A 24,950-nucleotide genomic window follows, 5' to 3' on the forward strand; every position below is an offset into this window, starting at 1 on the left:
CATAGGGGAATACTTTTATCCTCATTACTTTTCTCATAAATTGTTACTTCTGAGGGCAAGGGGAAAAAAAAAACAGAAAACAGGAAATACTTACAAAGGTAAGGACAAAAAATAACAGGGAGAACTTAAATTTAGTATATTGGAAATTAATTCCACAAAAAAAGCTAAAGAAGGAATAAATAATTATATAGGCCATGATAAAGAGACAAATATTCAAATACAAAGAAGGAAATATAGAAAACATAGGCAGTTTGGAATAATGTACTCTATTGAATAATGGAGCTCAGGATGCAACCCTGAGTAGCCTACTCTGCAAATCTGAGTTTAATCATATATGAAAAAAAATGGATGTATAATAATGAGGTATTTGAAACATTTTTAGAAAAAAAACAGGTGAAGTGATTATTTGCTTTTGGACACCCCCCCCCCAAAAAAAAAACAGAAGTGCAGGAGGAGTGAACATACATGCAGCAGCCAAAGACAGCAACAGCAAAAGTGGATGCAGGGAGCACAGCAAGAGGCTCCTTTCTAATTGTACCTAAGGACAAAGGGGTGACAGCAGAAGTCCGGTGGGGGTAAAAGTGAAGAAGTGGGCCTGGGACATTGTAGATAGAAGCTGGCCACATCCTGCCTCCAGGTGAATCGATGATTTATAGAGGGACTGCACTTGGCTGGGTAGGTGAAAGGGGAACAGGGAAGATAGAGAAGAATCTGTGATATATCCAGATTAAACTGAAGACTAGCAATGGGGGTTGGGGGAGAGGAAGAGTCTACAGAAGAACTTGGGGGGAGGGGAGAGGAAGAATTGACAAGGAGGGGAAAAGAAAGAGGCCCTGCTTCATCAGTGGGAGGGGGATCCAAGGATAAATGCCTCTAGGGATGAAGAGAGACATTTCTGTGAAGGAGAATATGGACCTGGCACTGGGAGTGCTCTGGGGAATTTGGTACTTGAAAAGTGTATGTTGTACCTCAGAAGAAGGAACTTCTAGGAGCTCCTGGTACCTGGGGGCCTAGGGGAAGTTGTAACCAAAGCGGAGATTTTGAAGTAAATGGGGACAGAAAGGTAACTAGGAGAGAGCACTGGTAAGTCCTAGATTGCATAATCAGGAACATGGTGGGGAAGGGTCACAGAGCAGAGTCCACGCAGGCAATAATTGGCATTGTTCTGGGAATGAGGCACAATGGAAAAGGTGAATCAAAAGGACAAGTTCTACACAATAATGGCATAAATCCCCTAGAAGGGAGAGCCTAAAATTGAAATCTTGGGAGCTTTGATTGCATAAGAAATACAGAGGGGGAAAAAAGAGATCAGATAATGATAGTAGTCATGGATCAGAGAATGAGTATCAAGAGGAGACAGAAATAGGGGAGATAATGAAGAGTTTTTGCAAAGGGATGAAAACATTGGACTAGTTGAAGGAGAAGAAGGGGAATCTACTTGACTAACTGAGAGGAAAAACAGGGAGAAGAATTATGTAACTGAATAAAACAGGAGAAGAAAGTAATTAATAAGCAATAATACAAAGAAAAAGAAACCTCAAACAAGAGGAAGGTATCAGGACAGACGAAAAGCATCAGTGGAAACGGTTCACCTGTAAAAGATTAAGGTAAAGTAACTGAAGGAAACAGTTCTTTCAGAAGATCATCTTCAAAAATATAAAATACTTAAAATATCAGAGGACCATAAAGATATCCCATAAATAACCCAATCCCAGAAAAAGAAATAGATCTGTCTGCAAGGAAATTACCAATAGAAAAAGCTGATCCTGATGGGTTTACAGGATAATCACATCAAACTTTTAAAGAGAAATTTTTACATAAATCATAAATTATTCTCAGAAGTTGAGAAAAAACCATAATTATCAGAATCTTTTCATGAGAAAAATATAATACTAATACCTAAATCAGGAAGAGATAAAACTCAGAAACAAATCAATATGCCAATATTGTTATTAGCCCATAAATGATCCAAAAATGCTCCAAAGATAGTTCAACATTAGGGAAATAATCAATATAATTAATCATATTCAAAATGGAAACATCCAAATCACATGATCATCTTAATAGATTCAGAAAAAGCTTTTAACAATATAATATTCTTCTATGCTAAAAACTCTACAAAGTATAGACATAGAAAAAATTTTAGTATCATAGAAAGCATTTATCTAAAACCAAAACATGCATATTTATTAAGGAGAATATACACTTTTTTGGTAATGATGAACCTTTTAAAATAAATACAGGAATGAAGCAAAGATTCCTACTCTTCACAATATTGTTTTTTGTATTTTAAACCCTTTCTTTCTGTCTTAGACTCAATGCTAAGTACTGGTTCCAAAACAGAAGGGCAGTAAGGTCTAGGCAATTGGGGTTAAGTGACTTGTCCTGGTCAGACAGCTAGGAAGTATCTGAAGGCAGATTTGAACCCAGGACCTCCTACCTCTAAGCCCCTGTCTCTATCCACTGAGTCATTTAGCTGCCCTCACAATATTATTTGGTCCAGTACTAGAAATGCTAGCAACAGCAATAAGACAAGAGAAAGAAATGAAAGGCAAAAAGATAGGTAAAGAGAAGATAAAACTATTTGCTGATGAAATGAAATATATGATAGAAAATTCTATGGAAGTAGCAAAGATACTAATTGGAACAATAAATAATACCTTCAGCAAAGTTGCATGTCACAAAATAAATCCTCAAAAATCAATAGGATCTATATGTAATAACAAAACACAAGATACAAAAAAAAAGAGAGGGAAATCCCATTTCAAATAACTACCAAGTGCATAAAATATCTGAGCCTCTTCATACCAAAGCACACAAAATACTTAAATGGATTAAATATGTGATGGCTAGTCAATAGTAACTTAGGAAACAATCTAAGCAAAAATAATTTATTAGGTAGGCAATCATAATAAATGTGTCACCGAACTCTCCAGTTAGTTCAAAGGCCCTGAACACAGAGGGATACAGACTTTTATATATATATATAAAAAACAATTAATCAAATAGAAACAATTAATTATAAGAAAAACAATTAACCAGGATACAAAATTGGGTGACCTAAACTCTAATTGGAGAAAAGATTAGAAGCTTTCCAAGTTGGGAGAGGGAAAGAGTGAGTTTTGAGAGGAGAATGAGTAGATTTTGGATTCTGTATTCAAAAAATGGAAAGATGTTTATTAATTGCACCTATCTTCATTTATGAAACAATATATGAGTTGTACCATCTAGATTCCCATTCTCAGTTATTATTTTAACAGAAAATAGAAGATTAGCTTTATGCCTTCCCATTAAGATCAGGAGTGAAACAAGGATGTCCATTATCACCAATATTATCTAACAAAGTAATAGAAATACTAGCAATAGCAGTAAGAGAAAAAGAAATTGAAGGAATCAGACTGGACAAAGACATAATAAAACTATCTCAGTTTGCAGAAAATATGATGGTATACATGGAAAATCCTAGAGATTCAATTAAAAGGTTAGTTGAAACTATCAATAGTTTTAGCAAAGGAGCAGGATATAAAATAAATCCACATAAATTATTCTTATATATTACTAACAAATTATTGAAGAGATAGAAAGAAATACTTCAATCAAAATAACAATAGATAGAATAAAACACTTGTGAATAAATTTGTTAAGACAAACCCAGGAACTATACAAACCTAATTTAAAAATATTTTTTACACAAATAAAATCAGATTTCAACAACCAGAGAAATATTCATTGTTCATGGATAGGCACAGTCAATTTAGTTAAAATGGCAATCTTACTTAAACTAATCTACTTATTCAATGCCATTACAATCAAATTACCAAAACATTATCTTATTGAGCTAAAAAATAATAATAAAATTCATTTGGAAGGACAAAAGATCAAGAATAGAAAAAGAACTAATAAAAAAAATAAAGAAATAGGCCTAGTGGTATTAATTTCAAATTACATTATAAGACTCACAAGGGTTATTCATTATGATCAGGTAGGGTTTATACCAGGAATGCAAGGATGATTCAACATAAGGAAAACCATCCACATAATTGACCATATTAACAAGCAAACTGACAAAAATCACATGATTATCTCAATAGATGCAGAAAAAGCCACTGACAAAATACAACAATCATTTCTATTGAAAACACTAGAAAGTATAGGAATAGATGGGCCTTTTTAAAAAATAATAAACAGTATATATCTAAAACCATCAGCAAGTGTCATTTGCAATGGGGATAAATTAGGAGCCTTTCCAATAAGTTCAGGAGTGAAACAAGGATGCCCATTATCACCTCTATTATTTAACATTGTACTAGAAACACTATCTGTAGCAATTAGAGAAGAAAAAGAAATTGAAGGTATTAAAATAGGAAATGAGGAGACCAAGCTATCACTCTTTGCAGATCATGACGGTCTACTTAAAGAATCCTAGAGAATCAACTAAAAAGCTAGTGGAAATAATCAATAACTTTAGCAAAGTTGCAGGATACAAAATAAACCCACATAAATCATCAGCATTTCTATATACTTCCAACTCATCCCAACAGCAAGAGTTAGAGAAATTCCATTTAAAGTCACCCTAGACAATATAAAATACTTAGGAATCTATCTGCCAAGACAAACATAGGAACTATATGAACACAACTACAAAACACTCTCCAAACAATTAAAACTAGATCTAAATAACTGGAAAAAACGTTAATTACTCATGGGTAGGATGAGCTAACATTATAAAAATGACACTTACCCAAATTAATTTACTTATTTAGTGCCATACCCATCAAACTACCAAAAAACTTTTTTACTGAATTAGAAAAAACAATAACAAAGTTTCTTTGGAAGAACAAAAGATCAAGAATATCAAGGGAAATAATGAAAAAAAATGCGATGGAAGGTTCTCTAGCAGTACCAGATCTTAAATTGTACTATAAAGCAGTGGTCATCAAAACAATATGGTACTGGCTAAGAGACAGAAGGGAGGATCAGTGGAATAGACTTGGGGTAAGTGACCGTAACAAGACAATCTATGATAAACCCAAAGATCCCAGCTTTGGGGACAGAAATCCATTAATTGACAAAAACTGATGGGAAAATTGGAAAATAGTATGGGAGAGATTAAGTTTAGATCACCATCTTACACCCTACACCAAGATAAACTCAGAATGGGTGAATGACTTCAAGATAAAGAAGGAAACTATAAGTAAATTAGGTGAACACAGAATAGTATACCTGTTAGATCTTTGGGAAAGGAAAGATTTTTAAGACCAAGAAAGAATTAGAAAAAAACTACAAAATGCAAAATAAATAATTTTGATTACTTTAAATTTAAAAGGTTTTTGTACAAACAAAACCAATGTAATCAAAATTAGAAGGGAAGCAACAAATTGGGAAACAATCTTCATAACAAAAACCTCTGACAACGGTTTAATAACTCAAATTTATAAGGAGCCAAATAAATTGTACAAAAAAAATCAAGCCATTCCCCAATTGATAAATGGGCAAGGGACATGAATAGGCAATTTTCAGATAAAGAAATCAAAACTATTAATAAGCACATGAAAAAGTGTTCTAAATCTCTTATAATCAGAAAAATGCAAATCAAAACAACTCTGAGGTGCCACCTCACACCTAGCAGATTGGCTAATATGACAGCAAAGGAAAGTAATGAATGTTAGAGGGGATGGGGCAAAATTGGGACATTAATGCATTGCTGGTAGAGTTATGAACTGATCCAACCATTCTGGAAGGTAATTTGGATTTTGCTCAAAGGGATTCAAAAGACTGCCTACCCTTTGATCCAGCCATACCACTTCTGGGTTTGAACCCCAAAGAGATAAGAAGGAAAAAGACTTGTACAAGAATATTCATAGCCACGTTGTTTGTGGTGGCAAAAAATTGGAAAATGAGGGGATGCTCTCCAATCGGGGAATGGCTGAACAAATTGTGGTATATGCTGGTGATGGAATACTATTGTGCTCAAATGAACAATAAACCGGAGGAATTCCATGTGAACTGGAATGACCTCCAGAAATTGATGCAGTCAAAGGAGCAGAACCAAGAGAACATTGTACACAGAGATTGATACATTGTTATAAAATCAAATGTAATGGACTTCTCTACTAGTAGCAAGGCAATGATCAAGAATTATTCGGAGGGACATAGGAGAAAGAACACTATACACATCCAGAGGAAGAACTGTGGGAAAAGAAACTGCTTGATCACATTGGTCAACGGGGCTATGACTGGGAAAGTAGACTCTAAACATTCACCCTAGTGCAAACATCAACAATATGGAAATGGGTCTTGATCAATGACACAAATTAAACCCAGTGGAACTGTGGGTCAGATATGGGAAGGGGTTGAGTGAAGGGAAAGGAAAGTACTTAAGTCTTGTAACTATGGAAAAATATTCTAAATCATCTAATTAAATAAAATTTAAAACAAATGAATAAATAAAAATAAAGAAATAATTAAGAAAACAATAAAGAAAGACAAAATAAGACTCATAATTATCAAAACTATCTGGTACTGGCTAAGAAATAAAAAGGTAGATTAGTGGAATGAGATAGACATACAACAAACAGTAGCAAATGATTATATAGTAATCTTGTATTTAATAAAAATATAGATAAAGGCTATTGTGATAAGAAATCACTATTGAACAGAGAACATATTATCTATTAGATTTATTGTTATAGAGCATTGTGAAATGTAAAATGGATAATTTTGAGTACATTAAATTGAAAGGTTTTTGCAAAAATAAAAAAAAATGTTGCCAAGATTAGAAGGAAAGCAGAACATTAGAGAAAAGTTTCCATAAAGTCTCTCAGACTCACATCTCAGACCTCACATCAAAAATAGAGAGAACTTTGTCAAATTTTTGGGAATAAGAACAATTTCCCAATTGATAAATCTGCAAAAAATATGAAGATAGTTTTTAGATAAGAAACAGTCATATATAGGTATATTTAAAAATGCTCTAAATCAGGACTGATTAGAAAAATGCAAACCAAAATAATTCTGAACTTTCATTTCACATCCATCAGATTGACTAAAGTAACAAAAGGGCAAAAATGAGAAATTTTAGAGGGGATGCAGAAAAGAGAGGATAATAATACACTGCTGGTAGAACTGTGAATTGATCTAGTCATTTTGAAGAACAATTTGGAATTACATGCCGAGATAACTGTGAATATCCTTGGGACTATTTCCCAAGGTCAGGGAAAAAAGAAAAGAATCTATATGTTCCAAAACATTTATAGCAGCTGTCGTGGTGGCAACAAATTTGGAATCAAGGAGATGTCCTTCAACTGAGGAATGACTTAAGAAATTGTGGTATATGATTGTGATATAATGCTACTGTGCCATAAGAAATGATTAGCATATTAACTTTTTTTTAAAACTTAGAAGGAACTCCATGAGATAATGAAGAGTAAAATAAATAGAACAAAGAGAACATTATATAGAGATACAGATTTAATATTTGAAGAATATCTTGTGAATCTTCATTTCCAAAGAACTGAGAAATGGAAACATGAAAGATATAAACTCTATATTTTGCTGGGTGTTGCCTTCTATGGTGTGGGAAGGGGAGGGAGGAACTGAATGGAAAAATAAATTTTAAAAAATAAAAGAAAAACGACAAGATGGGGAAAGAATACATGTGGCAGCACAATATGTAGTCTGTTCATGAGATAGAATCTGACTGGTTTTCTTGATTACCACAGCAAACCAACTTCTTTTGGTACATAGTTGTTGATATTTTCTTAGTTGGATTGTTTTCCACGTCTTTGATATTTTCCTCTCCCTCAGGTATGTTATGAATTGATCCTTAAGCACTTTCACAATTGTGCTGTTTCTTACATGGACCATCTTTGGTAGGTCTGGTCCCATCTGGTTATTTTTCTTGTATTTTTTTGGTACAACTTTTACCTTTTTTAAGCATTTCTTTCTTTTTTTTCCCCTAAGCATTTCTTTAACAATATGCCACAGTCCAAGTGTGACAACTTTATTTTTCTTGGTGATTAAAATAGTTGGTTAAAAATATTTTACTACATCTCTTCCATTTAGTTTTTATTTATTGTCTCACTTCCATTTTCATTGGTCTCTGGATGACTTTGTTGGTTGTATCTCTTTCCAGTATTTCCTTCTTTTCTCTGCTTTATGAAGTAATACTACTCATCCATCATTCTTTTTCACAAGATTTCAAAAATCAGTTTATATCCTAAAGTCATGTTGCATCTGGCCATCACCTTCCTCCTCTTGGCAAATAAGTCAAGTATGTAATCATTAAGGCATTTGGGAGGCTCTCTTATTCTCCTTGCTAAAGCAATTGATTTATATTTGTGAATTTATTTACAAAATTATTATAATTGATGTTGATACCATTTCTGCTGTTCATTACCTGGTTTCCATGATGAGTTACTTATTTAAGAATTTATTCATTATTGATTGAATTCTATAGATTACAGTCTAATATTTTTTCATTCCTTTTCTTTTAGCTTATTAATTTTAATTTTTCCTCTGAAAAACTGGTGGTTTGACAAAACACCTAAAATTAAGGAATCATTTGTACATTAATAATGATTATTATTATCTATTAAATATCTATTTTTCATGTAAATAAATACAAATATCGATTAAAATAAAATCACTTTTTTTCTGAAGTTACTCAAGTGTTCACCATGTCCAATATCTACTTTATTCTTTTCTCGAAGAAAGTACTTATGATAGCTTGCTGCTACTTTTTACCTCATGCCTTCTTCCTGATGAATATTTTATAATCTATTATTCAACACCCTTACTTAGTCATACATTTGATTGTTATGAATCACTTTTTAAAAAATTCTATTATCTTTAAGAATTACTCCAGACTCCTCTTTTTTTGTTTCTAGAAATATAAAGGATTTGTTGAATGCAATAAGTAGTAAAATTAGTTAGATATATGATACTAGAAAAGCACATCTATATAGCTAACATTCTTTCCTTTAGTTTCTAAAGGGAATATTTCTCATTTTCTAGCTTTCAGCTTAGGAAAAGTTTTTAATCTGCTCCAAAGGAAGAGATTTTATCAACATATTAGGAGGCAACAGAAACATTATGGCTAAATCTGAGACAAATTTCTTCTAGAATATGACCTATTTTTTATTTCCATATAATATTATTGTTATTTAGTCATTTTTAGTTGTGTCTGACCTTTCATGACTCCATTTGGGGTTTCTTGGCAAAAGTATTGAAGTGCCATTTCCTTCTCCAGCTCATTTTACAGCTGAAGAAATTGAGGTCACCAGGGTCTATCTAGTGCCTCTCGTCCAGGGTCACAGAGTCAGAAAGTGTCTGAAGCAGATTCGAACTCTGGAAGATGAGTCTTCCTGACTCCAGGCCAGGCATTCTATCCACTGTACCACCTAGTTAATCATTTCTATTTTTATCATATATTATAATATTACAATCAAGTGGGTATGCTGGAGGGAAAATCTTGATGGGAAGGTAGGGTTCCTCACATTATTCTTCTACTCTTAGAAGAAGGGAAAAAACCCCAAACATCCATCCAACCAACCTAACCAAAAAAACAAAACAAACAACAGTAAACACAAAACATATTAAATGATGAAAATAGATCAAATAATATACTGTCCCAATTCTCAGGCCAAGTTTTTTTTTTCCTTAAAAGGCTAAAAATAAACCATTTTTATTCTATTTCTCTTGGGGAAGATGAAAACAGTTAATTTAAGCCTTTCTTTACTACTGCTTCATTTATTTTCCCAAGTTTGAGGGGAAAAGTTAAGAAAAAGTATAAATAAAAATGTAATATGCAGAATATCATTCACTATTTCCTGTCAGTAATAAAGCTTTAGGGAAGACATATAAATGTTTTAGTTAGAAAGGCAGAACCTGACAATGCCCCTAGATCAAAGCACCTTATTAGAAGAAAGATTCATTTTCTGGACTATATTCTGCTACACAATTCAAATCCATTTCTGTTTTCCTTCTTCCTGGGATATTATAATTTTATAATTTTAGGATAGCTTGAAGACAATAAAGTTTGTTGCTGGTCATGCACGTGTAATAATGATAACAATGAGGAACACTTCATTAAAGGGAATTCCTTCACCACAGGATTTTGTTCATTTGAACTGAAGACACCCTTTCTCATCAAAAATTCTCAAAATGGAGAAAATGAAGTTCAGAGGATGGGATTTCAAATCCAGAGAGTACTTGGCTATTTATTAAAAGATCAGTCCCTGAAATTATCCTAAAGTAGCTCTAATTGGCAATCAGAAACTAAGGAGAATTACAAGTATAATGCCAAGCTGTGTTGAGACTTGGAAGAGAGATGATATCCCTGGTAAAAAGAAAGTGGAGTCTAAAAAACAGACAAATGCAGTCAGGGGCACATTATATGGCTCAAGCCTTAGACAGACATAGTCATTTGTAGCAAAATGATAATGAATTCTGTTTTGGACACACCAAGTTTGAAATATCAGTGGGCTATTCACTGAGAATTGGTGATGTGAAACCAGACCTCAGGGGAAAGACTACCCTACCCTGCAGATCTGGGAGTCATCTAGGTAGATGTCTGAATCTAATGATGTCACCAGGAACAGAGCCCAGTATGTGAGAATAAAAGAAATGAATGAAGATCCATAAAAGGAGACTGAAAATGAGACAAGTAGAGAAACCAAGAGAACAATGTCACAAAACCCCCTGAGTTAACAATTGGTTATTAATTATTTCAATTTATTTTTAGTTGACTGAATAGGGTTCTCTACATATAATATTATATCATCTACAAAAAGGGATCATTTCATTTCTTCTTTGCCTATGCTTATTCCCTAAAGGTGGGATGGGGGGGGGGGGGCTTGTTAGCTTCAAATGTCATAAAATGTAAAGAAGGGTAATAAGGATTAAAAAAAGAGCACTGAACTTTCAAATTAAGAAACCACTAATAACTTGGGAAAGTTCAATTTTTGTTGAATGATAGTAATAGCCAGATTGCAAGAAACTGAAAAATGAGTGAAAATAGCTTTTTCTAGGAGTTTGCCTTTAAAATAAAAAAGAGAGGGTAATCCCTCTAGTGGAGATAATTGGCTCAAGTGAGGATTTGTTGTTATTTTTTAATGAATGGGAAAGATTTGGAATGGTTTGTAGGTAACAAGAAAAGAGAAGAGAAATGATATAGAGAATGGGTATGATTGTGCAAAGAAAGGAAATCTGCTAGAGAAGATAGGAAGGAACAGGACCAAGGGTACAGGTGTAAAGATAATTTTAGCATTGTGACTTAAATATAAATTTAAATGGTCGCCAGGAAAAATCCCAAATAATAAAATACCCAAGTCAGCTGGAAATTTTATGGTGATTTAATTGATAGTGGAGGAGATTAAGGAGAAAGAAGAAGGAAAAGGAGTAAGATTTTCTCCCGCCTGGCTAGTACCGAGCGGGAAGATTAGAAGATCTAGAAAGTAAGGTTTTGGAGTGTGAAGGAGGAAGGAGTCAGCCTGAACTCCAAAAGGGGCTCAGCCAAGATACCTGAATCTGAATCAGCCCAAGGGCAAACTCACTGCCAAACCCAGACAAATAACTGCCACCACTCCAAGATGTCGGAACACCTAGCACGCTGCCAGCCAGAGTCGCCTCTCCAGGGAAAGAACGCAAAGAGAGCTAGTGACGTGCCTTATATAGACGGTTTTATGTCACTTTCCTATGTCTTATCTCTAACAATCATAGCTTAGCTTGACTTAGGACAGCCCAGGGGTCTGTCTGCTGTTTTCTGCACATGTCTGTTGAAGGCCATTTTTATCAGATACTTAATCCTTGAGTTTGGTGCAGACCTTCCTAATCTTGTTAAACTAAGGATGGTGGAGAAATGTAGAGTTCCCAAGATCTGATTCTGTTAGTCCAAGTATCTCTATTGTTATTGATCAGGAAATAGCTAAATCAGATCTTCTAAAGTATGGCCTGTGTAGGGTGGAATAATTTTAAAATTCACACATGGAGAAGGAATGGCCTTGCTGAGGAGGATTACCTCTTCATCAGGAACTGAAGAAAAGGAGAGAATGAGAAATGAAGCCCATGGATTTTGAGACTGAGAAGGGGGAAGCTTTGGGTGAATGACTTCTCCTTTCTCAATAAATTATGCAGTTTAGAGAATAGGAAAAGAGAGTGAGGTAGCCTTGGAAACAAGGAAGTTGGGGCACAGAACAAGGTTTAAGTCAATTTTGCTCCTAAGTAGGTGTTCTGGGACCCAGACTAATCTGGGCTCTTTGGGCCAGAACAAGAATAGAAAATCAGTTTTTAGGATTTTAGCAGGGAGTTCAGGGAACCTCCTTGCTGACTGCCTTTAACCTTCTTGCCAGTGGATTGTTTTTTTTTCTTTTTCAATTCTTTTTTAATCACCCTAGAAACTTCTTCTACTCAAGAGTACTGAAATAGGTTTTTAATAAAAAGACTGTTTGAACCTTTGGGTTCGGAGTAGGTAATACCTACCACAGAAGTATTAGCAACCTGGACAAGTGGTAGAGATTGTGACCCATATTCCACCCCGTCAATATATGCCACCATCACTCCCACAATTCTGATACCAAAGTTCCTGCTAAATGACCTTTTTTTCCCCCCAGAGAACAAAAACTGACCATTTCCTATGTATTTTAAGTAGGGAAGTAGTAAAGAGTTGGAAAAAAATTGATTGGAGAATGGCTAAACAAGTTCTACAAGAACATAATGAAATATTATTGTACTCTAAGAAATAATGAATGTGAAAATACAGAAAAATATACAAATTAAGTCAAAGTAAAAGTAAACAAGTCCAGGAAAATAATACATATGACAATATACAATGTAAAAGAAAAGAATATAATCATCTAAAGCAAACCAATGTGATTATCATGATCAAATTTGGGCCTAAAGAAGAGAGAAGAAAAGTACTATATAAATACTAGTTATTGTTATTTATTATTTGCAGCAGTAAGGGACTATTCTTATACAGCCATTCTCTGTTGATTTGTTGATTAGTTTTGCTGACCTGCTTTTTTCTTCTTCTTTTTTTTTCTTTATTATACAAAGTGGCTCTTGATGAAGAAGGAGAGATATATATTTGTAAATCATGGCAATGTAAAAACAAAAGATACCAATAAAAATGTTTGCTTATTTAAAGGTAAGCCTTTAAACTACCTGTTCAAGAATACATAAACATTTTAAAATATTTAAATAGAGGCACAATGAAGAAAATGTGTCCAGTGTTAACTTCAAGTTCTCTGGTGGGTTCTGTATGATCTTTCTGAAAACTATGACTGTTATAATCTTCTTAAAAGTTGATTTCTGGGACAAAGACCCAGCAGGACTTGATTTATGAGAGTAGGTAAATGTACTTGAGTGCAAAGCACAACATGAACTTCCTATTCCCACCCACCCAGGGTCAAACAGAATCAATTACTCCTTTGTGTTGCCTTGCAAAAAAGTACAGTCCTCCAGCCAGAGGCACTCACAAGGCTTGGAAAGCAATGGTAGAGGGGAAAAAATGTAAAAAGAAATAAATAACTCAATCATCAGGACATATTTATTCATTCTGGCTGTCAAACAAGAAACCCAACCTTATTTCTTCCTTTTAAAATAAGCCACACTCAAAATCAGGAAAAATCAAACCTATTTTGAGAAGAAGGATGGCTAAGATATGATGTTTCAGATTGAGCACCAAAAACTACCAGAAAGTGAGCTTTCTGGGGACCTCAACTGTGGAAAGCATTCAGTAGCATCACCCCCTGAGGTTGCCAAGGTTATCAACTTTTTGGTATCAATTTGTGCCAATTATAGAAGAGCCATCATGGAGTCTAATCTCTTGCCTAATACAAAACAAAACCAAAAAAGGACCCACTATGCAAGATCTGTCATGATGAGATACACATTTTATAACAATAACACATAATTGCTATAATCTCCAGATTATAATTACAAATTGTAGTCAAAAGAACCCAATATTAGAAGCCAGAAAACAGATTATTAGTTAAGTCTTGAACTTATAAACACCCTTCCTCAAATGTGGCACCCAAAATTGAACACAATGTTCCACAGGTGGTCTGATGATAATAGAGGACTAGCACTGGACACTTTGCCTCTCAAAGTTGTTTAGATTTGCAACAGCTTTCTCTGTTGTTATATTAAACTTGGTTGTCATATTGGATTTGTTTGGTTTATATTTCTTCTGATAAGGTCTCCCTCCCTCACCTAGGCTAGAAGTGTAGCCTGATCCCAACACTGATTGGTGTGAAAGCTTTCACCGTCTCTGTTTCCAAGCTGAACACGTTCAGCCCTCCTTAGACAGTACAGCAGCCCTCTACCCTTTGAAGGTTCACCATTTTGGTGCCAGACTTAGTAAAGACATCCAGTTGATTTAGCCTTGCTCTGTCCCAGAATATGTGGCCTCAAGCAGTCCACTGGCTGCAATCTCCACTAGTAGCAAGTGTTACAGGCATATGCTACCACACTAGATCATATTGTGTTTGCAACCCTAACCTTAATTCTCACCACAAATCTTACATGACCATTATATCTCTCATACTAGTAGAAAATAAGGAAATGAAATTATTATGCTATGTCCTTTCTTAGAGAGGCCATACTGGGTTCTCTGTGATCAATGCTTTGTGGTCTATATGTTTACATCATTTCTTTAATCCATAAGGCCTAGAATTTCACCAGGAATCAAAGTCACTTGCCTATAGTTTGTAGATGACATTATTTTGCCCATTTTGTTTTTTAAAAATTGGAATGTTGACCTTTCTGCAATCTTGCAACGTTTTTCAAATACCACTGATACTGGCTCAGCAGTCATATCTATTGGTTCTTTGTTTCTTCTTATTTTTTCCTCAACTACATGTAAACAAAAAATGTTGACATTCATTTTTTTGAGTTCCAAATTCTCTCTCCCCTTTTCCTTCAGAGGACAAGCAATATGATATAGATTACACATATGCCATCATATAAAACATTTCCACATTATATATACTAGTTCTTTCAATATTTTCATAGTGATAGCAGAGCTGAGATTTAAATTCAGTTTCTTAGTTTTAAAAAGGCAATTTCAATGCTATGAAATTGCAAAGTTTTTGTATAAACAAAATCAATGCAGCTATGAACAAAAGGGGAATCTATAAATTGGGGAGAATATTTGTACCAATCATCTCAGTTAAAGGTTGGACATTTCAGATAGAAATTAAAATAAAATTATAAGAGTAGGAGTCATTCATTAATATACAAGTGGTCAAAATTTAAGAACTTACAGACCAAATAATTCTCAAATATATCTTAAACCACAGGAATATTTGTTCAAGGAAAAAAGGAAAGCAAACCATGTCTTGATGACCTCAATTTTGTTGTCACAAAAAATCATTAAACTACCATAACAAAATCCAGGAGTTGTATATTAGCTTGGGAAATTTGGGGTAGAATATTGTTTTTTGTTTTACTTTTTTTTTAAACCCCTACCTTCCATCTTGGAATCAATACTGTGTATTGACTCCAAGGCAGAAGAGTGGTAAGGGCTAGGCAATGGGGGTTAAGTGACTTGCCCAGGGTCACACAGCTGAGAAGTGTATATTTTAGTTTTTAAAAATAGATAAACAGGAAGAGAACATCTAGAAAGTTCACCAAATTTCAGATGCAAAACAAACAAGCAAAAAACAAACAAACAAACAAACAAACAGAAAAGCCAGTTGCGTGTAGGTTTCAAAAATGGAAGATTTCAAAGACACTTTTTATTTTTAAAAGTTCACAATCTTTATTTGAAAGAATAAAAGAAGTAAAATAATTATATCCCAAAAACCATTTTAGGAGATTAGCAATATTCTCTGTACCTCTAGATATTTAAAAAGTCTTCAATCAAAAAAAATTTATTAGAGATCTTCCATGGGCTCAGCATTGTCAAGAAAATAGAAATAAACATGGTCACTGCCCCAAAAAGTCCTAATGTAATTAGGGAGACCAAGCTGACACATGAAATTAATAATTACTCAATTCATAAAATAAGATATCATAGTATACTATAAAGAATGTTAGACAGAGTCTAGAAAGCTGGGTTCAAATTCTTTCATGACTCTAGTTATCCATAGGCAAGTCATAATCCCACTAAGACTCAGATTCCTTGCCTGCAAAATGGGGACCCAAGACTTGCACAATCTATCTCACAGGATGTTTGTAGAAAGTGCTTTGCAAAGCTCAAAATGTTATTATCAGTATGAATTGATATTATCATCATTAGCAGTAACGATAATACCAAGTGCTAAATTGCATGGTAAAGACTCTAAATGCTATGAGTTCAGATTAGGGCTAAAGTAGTCAGATAAGGATTTCTGAAGGAGTCAATTAAGAATATTGCCAAGTGATGGGGATTGTTCTAAAACAAAACAAACAAACAAAAAAACCAGCAAACTAATAGGAAAGCTAAAGAAATCACTTTTCTATGTCCTACAGATAGCTCACCAGAATCTAAGTTTCCCAGGCCATTAAAACTCTAATAAGCTCAACCTTTCTGGTACTTTTCACTTCACAGCAATTATACTGACTCTTAATGCCCATCCTGGCCATTATGGAGAGGATATAAAACTAGTGTTATCTAAACAGTGGACAAATATTATCACAAAGGAAATGTCTTCAACAAAGGAGCCTAATTCAAATTTGGTGCCATGGAAATGAGAAATAATTAAGTAAAATGTAGTCTTGTGGTTACAAGCCATTTTAAAAAGGTTCATGGACTAAATGGCATTCTGCATCTCAAGAAAGGAAAATGTTTTCAGTGAAAGATTAGATCCCAGCTCTCAGGTTAAATATATAATGAAAGAAACAGATCCAAGTTAATAAATTATTGAATATAGCCTATTTTCATTGGCTGTTCAAAACTACCCATGAGAAGATGGTGTTTCTTGTATTCTACACTTACTGTTGAATATTTATTAAGCAACTGTAACAGGGAGGGAGTACTGACATGATTCATTCAGGCCATCTACAACAGGTTTCTGATGTGTCATTTGAAAGAAGGATGATATGACCTTGGTATTTAATTGTCTAATAAAAGATCAAACAATGACCCGCTGAATGACCTTCTGGCTATATCTGAAGTATAGAGGAACCTTGATTTAACAAAATAAAACCACACAAAAATCATTAGTCCTCTAAATGTGTTTTGAAATTGAGAATTAACAATTGATAAATGGTCAAATAATATAAATAGGCATTTTTCAGAAGAAAAAAATCTAAGCTATCAGTCATATGAAAAAGTGCTATGAATCATTAAATTGTTAGAAAAATACAAGTTAAAACAATTCTGAGGTTCTACCTCAAGCCTATAACTCTAATATGGTGGGGGGGGGGAATGAGAAATACTAGAAGGGCTGTAGGAAAATAGACATACTAATACAGTGTTAGTAGGGCTGTAAACTGGTCCAGCCATTCTGAAAAACATTTTGGAATTATATCTGAAAAGTTATTGAATGTGCATTAATGTTAACTAGTAATATCACTACTAAGCATACTCCTCAAAGAGATGAAAGAAATGGGAAAAGACCTATATACACAAAAATATTTATAGTGGCTGTTTTTGAGTTAAAGGACAGAAAAGTGAGGGGGAAACCTATAAATAGGAGAATGGCTGAACAACTTGTCATTTATTAATGTGATAAAATACTACTCTGTTGTAAGAAATTATGAAGGGGATGGTTTTAGAGAGACCTAGGAAGACTAATAAACTGATGCTAAGTGAACAAAATCAGAAGAATAGTTGAAACAACAACAACAATATGTAAATACACATAACTCTGAAAGACTTAGGGCTCTGATTAATGCAATTATCAATTATCATTCCCTAGGGCTCATGATAAAACATGTTACCCAAAAAATTCCCTACAAAATGGTGATGGAATCAGAGTGAAGATTGAAACAAATAGTTGTTTGTTTTTTTTAATCCCTTACCTTCCATCTTGGAATCAATACTGTGTATTGGTTCCAAGGCAGAAGAGTGGTAAGGGCTAGGCAATGGGGGTCAAGTGACTTGCCCAGGATCACACAGCTGGGAAGTGTCTGAGGCCAGATTTGAACCTGGGACCTCCCATCTCTTGGCCTGGTTCTCAATCCACTGAGCTAGCCAGCTGCCCCCCCCCCCCAAATAGTTTTTTAACATGGCCAAAATGAGAATTGGTTTTGTTCAATGACTTTTTTCTAACAGGGTTTTTTCTTTTCAATGGGGTAAGAAGGAGGTGGAGACAAGGTAGATTTTCATTGACTAAAACAAATAAAATTTAATTTAAATAGCTAAATCTTGAAAATATAAAATGGGAATACAAAAATAATTCCAAATAGATTCATACTGATTTTTTAATCTCATATTCATGTTTTCTTTGTTTTTCAACTGCTACTATAGTTTCCAAGCATTCATCACTACCACTTTGCCAAAGGACAAGCCAGCTATCAAAGTAAAGTACTAGTTAATTTATTTGGCAAAATGAATTGTTCAAAAAAAATTCAAAGAACAGAATCCTGAATCCTAAATACAAGTTTCCATTTCTAACAATTCTCCCTCATAGTTCTAACTAATTGTGGGGAAAAGCAAAAACCAACAGTAATTATGTAGAAAAACAAATAATACAACCCTTGATAACCAAAGTCCTTGTCAACATATACAACAGATTTGTACAAAGTGAATATATTTAAGAGTTTGGGATAAAGGATTCTGTAAACAGAAGTCCCATTCTATCAACAACAGAACCAAAGTTGATAAAGAATATTTAAATCATTATCAAAAATAGAGTGGAGAAAGACACAAAAAGCTAAAATGACAAATTGAAAAATGTAACTCTAGCTAAACTGAACTAATAAAAATGTCTTGCTTTAATCCCTTTCTTTTCTGTAGAAATCATACCTTCAATCTATTCACGGTGCACAGGGGTTCTTTAATTCAATTTCAATCATTATTTAATGAATGCCTAAGGAAGACTACTTTATATGAGAAAAATTGACACTATCAGAAGTCAACAGAATTGTATTATTGTATTAGTTTAACCACTAACTAGCTGTTACCTTGGGCTTACTTAATCATCTTTGGACTTTAGTTTCTTCATTTACAAAATGAGGAAGTTAACCTAGATTAGAGTTCTTAAACTGGGGGTCTTTGAACTTCAAATATATATTTAAAAAACTTTTTTTTTTCAGAAATTGCCCTAGGACCCCTCATGTTGAAGGGTGTAGTGAAGGACTCCTCCTAAAAATTTCATTTAATGAAAGTGTCCAGATGCTAGCGTTTTCTTCATTTTCTACTTGGCTGTACTCCTTTGGGCTTCTCCATCTTGTACCAAGTAACATTAGGAGCTTATTCATTTTGCAAGATCCTATCAGCCCATTAAAGGGTGGAGGGAAGAGCTCTTTCCAAAACTTTTTTTTTTAATTGCACACCCAAGTCAACCATCCTTTCTTTTCATTTTCAACCTGGCCTCTCTCCTTTGGAATTCTCCATTAGGTATTCCTATGCCTGGTACCTTCCTATCAACTCATTTCAGCTTCCTTTTGTGTGTTGTCTTAAGCTCCCCAAAGGCAGAAACTATCACCAGCACTTAACACAGTTTTTGGCACATGGTAATAAATGTTTTGGCAACTAACATAGTAAATTATTATATTATTATTATTATATAATCTCACATTGTATTATATGCAATTATATAATAATAATATTACATATTTTAATTTTTAAATGATATTTTAAGGAGGGGTTTATAGGCTTCACCAAACTGAGAAAAATGTCTATGATCCCCCCAAAAGCTTAAGAAACCCTAGCCTAGATCATCTTTAGGATCCCAGACAATATGATGGTTTTATATTAACTACTTCACTAGGAAATGAGCATGCCCTTGCAAGTTTGATTTTGCCCTAAGACCAGGCTTAAACCACAGTCTCAAAGGTTACCAATGATGTCCTGATCATCAGATCCAAAGACCACTGAGAAGGCCACATTTTTTTCTTGATCTTGTTGCAGCATCAGAAATGGCTGAATATCCTTCCTTCCTAAAAACTCATTCTTCCCTTGGTTTTCATATCTCTGTACACTCATTCCCTTTCTCTCCCCATCTCTTGCTTAGTAATTTCATCTTCCATAGTTTCAACTCTATTAATTTCCATATTCTTAACTTTAGGGATAACTACATAGAGTCATCCCTGTGTAGGCTATCCTCAGCTATTTGCACCATAGTTCCTTTTTTTGTGTCTTTGCTTTTGCCTGGAAGGCCTTCCTCCCAAGTCCACCTATCAAAATCCTATCTGCCCTCCAAGTAGATCCAATGACCTCCCCCCTCCCCCAAGCCTTTGCAGGATCCCTCTTTACTCTGAATTCCCATTGTTGATGGCATCATTTTTCTGACCCTTAACCACAGAGTGCCTTCTGTTGTACTGTAGTTATGTGTGTATATTTGCATCTTATCACCCCAAAGCAAGGACTAAAGTACAGTAAACAATACTTGGATCATAATATGAAAAAACTTCCTGAATTATATAATAGATACCAACAAATGTAGGCGTTGTGCCGCCATGTGAGCAGAACAAATACTATTTGGGCAGTATTGGGAGGAGGCTCTATTTATCACTGAAAAGTGAAGTAGTCAAGGGAAAGTCTTTGAGGAAGAACAATCCTCACTGTCTCCACTGTAGAGGTCTCCAGACTTTTATAATAATTAGAAAAGTTAATCAGGAGAGAAAAAAATCCACTTGGCCCTAATACTTTCAAACCACTATCGCTTTTTATTGTTATCTGATTCCAATAAATAGAATTCACCAACATTTTTTTAAACCCTTTCCTTCCATCTTAGAGTCAATACTAAGTATGTTTCCAAGGCAGATGAGTGGTAAGGGCTAGGCAATTAGGGTTAAATGACTTACCCAGGATCACAGAACTAGGAAGTATCTTGAAGCTAGATTTAAACCTAGAACCTCCTGTCTCTAGGCCTGGCTCTATCCACTGAGCTATCTAGCTGCCCCTCACCAACATATTTTTATATTGTTAATAACCAGCTTAGAATAAATGTAATGCTTTATTGCAACATAAGTTCATTTTAACAAAACATTAATGGAAATGTATTGCAAGATGCTCTATCTCTTAAAACATTTTTATTATTTCAAACGTGACAAACATCAATAAATATTAATATTTCCAGGTAAAAAAACAGAAAGGGGGATTATATAACACTATTAGATACACTATTAGTTTTTAAAATACATATTAAATTGACCTGTTTCTGTTCTCTTCTAAATATTCTGTTCTCTACTGTATATTTTACTTTCTGTTGAAATGATCATTCTTTTTTTCTAATGTCACAATTATGTCCCTCATTCCCATCCATCTCTCCCCCATTCCCTCCCCTACAAAATAATGAAGGCCCTTCTTTGTAACAAATAAGTGTAGTCAAGAAAAGTAGCTCCATATATTGTCTGTTTCTGCAAACATATTTTTCCACTTTGCACCTAGGAGACTCTGTCTTAAGTATATAGCTCAGTGTTTTTCTGAACAGTCAATTCTAGCATATGCATTTTGCCAAAGGCTGAAAATCATTAGGGAAAAAAATATTAGCTCTAACATGCACCTCACATATGCAATTTTCCCCTCTTAGAGTAACTGAAGCAGTCAGCAATTGAAGAGAGCTGGCTCTTTTTATCAGAAGTGGATTCTAGTAAGAGCAGGAAAGACAGAAAAAGCGAACTAATGGAAAAGGTGAGAAATGATGGATATGCAAAATGTATGTAAAATGAGGATAATATCTGCATTTCCTACTTCACAGGGTTCTAAGGAAAACACTTTGTAAACCATAAAATATTGTATAAGTGTTAGCTATTCTTGATCTTATTCTTTTTTTAAAAAGTAATTTACTTAGTCAATTTAGAACATTATTCCTTGGTTACAAGAATCACATTATTTCTCTCCCTCCCCTCCCTGCACCCTTCCCTAAGCCAACACACAATTTCATTGGGTATTACACGTGTCTTTGATCAGAACCTATTTCCATGTTGTTGGTGTTTGCATTAGGATGTTCCTTTAGAGTCTACATCCCCAATCATGTCCCCTCGACCCATGTTTTCAAGCAGTTGTTTTTCTTCTGTGTTTCTCCTCCCATAGTTTTTCCTCTGAATGTGGATAAAGTTCTTTCTTGTAGATCCCTCTGAGTTGTTCAGGATCACTGCACTGCCACTAATGGAGAAGTCCATTATGTTTGATTGTACCACAATGTATCAGTCTCTGTGTACAATGTTCTCCTGGTTCTGCTCCTCTCGCTCTGCATCACTTCCTGGAGGTTGTTCCAGTTCCCATGGAATTCCTCCACTTTATTATTCCTTTCAGCACAATAGTATTCCATCACCAACATATACCACAATTTGTTCAGCCATTCCCCAATTGAAGGGCATCCCCTCATTTTCCAATTTTTTGCCACCACAAAGAGCACAGCTATGAATATTCTTCTACAAGTCTTTTTCCTTATTATCTCTTTGGGGTATAAACCCAGCAGTGCTATGGCTGGTCTTCATCTTATTCTTAACAATGATATTAATAAGAAAAAGTGAGAAAGACTGAAGGAAGAGCAAGCAGAAGATGGTAGTTTATGGTAGGATATATGGACCAATTCAACACCATTCCAAGGTCAAGAAAACTCAAAGCAATGGAGGAAATATCAGTAGGGTTTTAATGCTAGGACCCGCTCTATTGATTCTTTCCAATTTATCTTGTAGATATCTTGTTTGTATATAGTGATTTGCATGCTTTCCCCCATATTACACTGTAAGTTCTTTGAGAATAAGGACTATTTTTCTTTTTCTTTGTATCTAGTCTTTTAGCACAGTGCCTGGCACATAGAAGGTGAATAATGAATGCTTATTGAATGACTGTTGACTAAAGTTCTATATTTAAGATGTCTTGACTGAGACTCTTAAGAAAGAATTTTAATTAGCCTTATAAATGGTCTGGCCTGACAGGATTCTCTTGGCCAGTCTTCTAATGTGATGTCAAACTCAAACAGAAATAGGAGCCACTCATTTATACATAAGGATCCCTGTGGGTTACATATTGATTTAGAAAAATACATGCTTAGGTATTTCATTTTTTAATTAATAAATTTGTCTTGCTAAATATTTCTCAATAACATTTTGATCTGGTTCAGGTTGAAGTCACAGGCTCCATGTTTTGACACCTCTGCTTTAGAATTTAGGAAAGAAGATGGAAATGTTTTGTCCTGGGGCGATTAGGTTATCCTTGAACTTCACAATTTAGAGCCCATTTCTTTCTGATTAGCTCCTTGAGTTTTCCCTACTGGGGTTCAGCTTATCATTGAAAAATCAGAACAAACTGCCTAAAAGGCTCAATTTAGGTCCAAGGTTAGAACATTCAAGTAGTCTGGATTGACTTTTACCAAATTAGATGAAAGCCACAAAATTATCTGGTAAAGGCCTCTAGTTCTTATTAATACCGGTTTAGGGTCTAAACCCCTTCCCTACCCAGACATCTCTTCAATGGCACAATACCCCCAAGAGCCCTGGGTTGGCACATTTATGATTAAGTCACACATTAACCTTGGATAAACTTACTCAATTCCTGAGTGGATGGCAGCACCAACCCCATCTTGATCAACCTAAACAAGTAATACCCTATGCCCATTCATGAAGATGAGAATTTTTTTTTCCTAGACTTTAAAAGAACCTTAAAGAAAAAAAGAATTTAACAGACCATTCAATAGAAGCCACCTTTCCTCAAAGGCTCTACTTGCACCAAATCCCAAAATGCACCACAAAGCTGCCCACAGTCCTCACAGGGATACAAGCATTTAAGGAATGTTTGTGGACAGGATAAGGTTATCTCATGAAAAGACTTGTGATTTCAAAGGGCAAGGACAGCGAGACTTTTCTATTTCTTTGATCTTATTCTAAGCTCAAGAAAGATGTAAAATTTCAAACCACTATTAAAACTTCATATATCACAATCATTTCTAATTCCTGAGGAGCCCATTTAATTTTGAGACCTTTCTTCTTCACCAATTTTACCTTCAAAATGAGGTCTGAAAATCCTTCCGCTTTCCAAAAACAAAGGTCCAAGTCCTGGTAGATGCACTTGCATCTTTTACACAAAGACTAAATCTAGATGGCACAGACCAGGCAACAACTGGATTCTGAGCTGGGAGGGCAGTCAAACCAGAAAATTCAAAGTCGAGCATGAATGAGGAAGTGCCAGGGAGGCACTTGAGAGGGGGACAAGGATGGGAGGTTTTACAGTTAAGATCTGAGGTTCTTTCTGTTCTGTCCCTGGCATATGAAGAAGACAGAGGTTCCTGGCAACATGATATCCAGCATTATACACATGGCATTAGTTCAATGTCTACTATGTGAAAGTCATGGCGCTAGGCCCAGGGATGTGAAGGAGGCAGCCTCTGTCTCAAATTACAGATTTTCTTTTCCAGATATTTACAGATTACAATTTTCTTCTTGTTTAGTCATTTTTCAGTCATATCTGGCTCTGTGATCTCTTTGGGGGTGGGGGGGAGTTTCTTGGCAAAAATACAAAAGTAGTTTGTCATTTTCTTCTCCAGCTCTTTTCACAGATAAGAAAACTGTGATGAAGAGGGTTAAGTGACTTGTCCAAGGTCCCACTGCTAGTAAGTATCTGAGTTCACACTTGAACTCAGGATGAAGAGTGTCCCTAATGCTAGACCTGATATTCTATCCACACCAACACCTAGCTACCCTAGATTATAATCATCAAGAGAGATTATATTTATATACACACACACACACACACACACACACACACACACACACATATGTAAGTATAGATACAAAGGAATAATAAGTAATTCTGGAAGAGGGTACTAATAGCTGAAGGCCTCAAGAAGGTCTCCAAGATTCATACTCAGATCAAAGCCCTCTTACCTTGTTCCTTTTCTCTCTCCAGCCTA

At 34.7% G+C, this 24,950-nt stretch overlaps 1 protein-coding gene across 4 annotated transcripts in view; it reads right to left on the reverse strand.

Annotated features, from left to right (window-relative positions):
* Nucleotides 1-24,950, reverse strand: part of COMMD1 (copper metabolism domain containing 1) — a 250,628-nt gene that overhangs the window by 100,741 nt on the left and 124,937 nt on the right. The gene's annotated exons all lie outside the window — the stretch shown is intronic.

This window comes from Monodelphis domestica, chromosome 1 (assembly GCF_027887165.1).
Source record: "Monodelphis domestica isolate mMonDom1 chromosome 1, mMonDom1.pri, whole genome shotgun sequence".
Lineage (NCBI taxonomy): Eukaryota > Metazoa > Chordata > Mammalia > Didelphimorphia > Didelphidae > Monodelphis > Monodelphis domestica.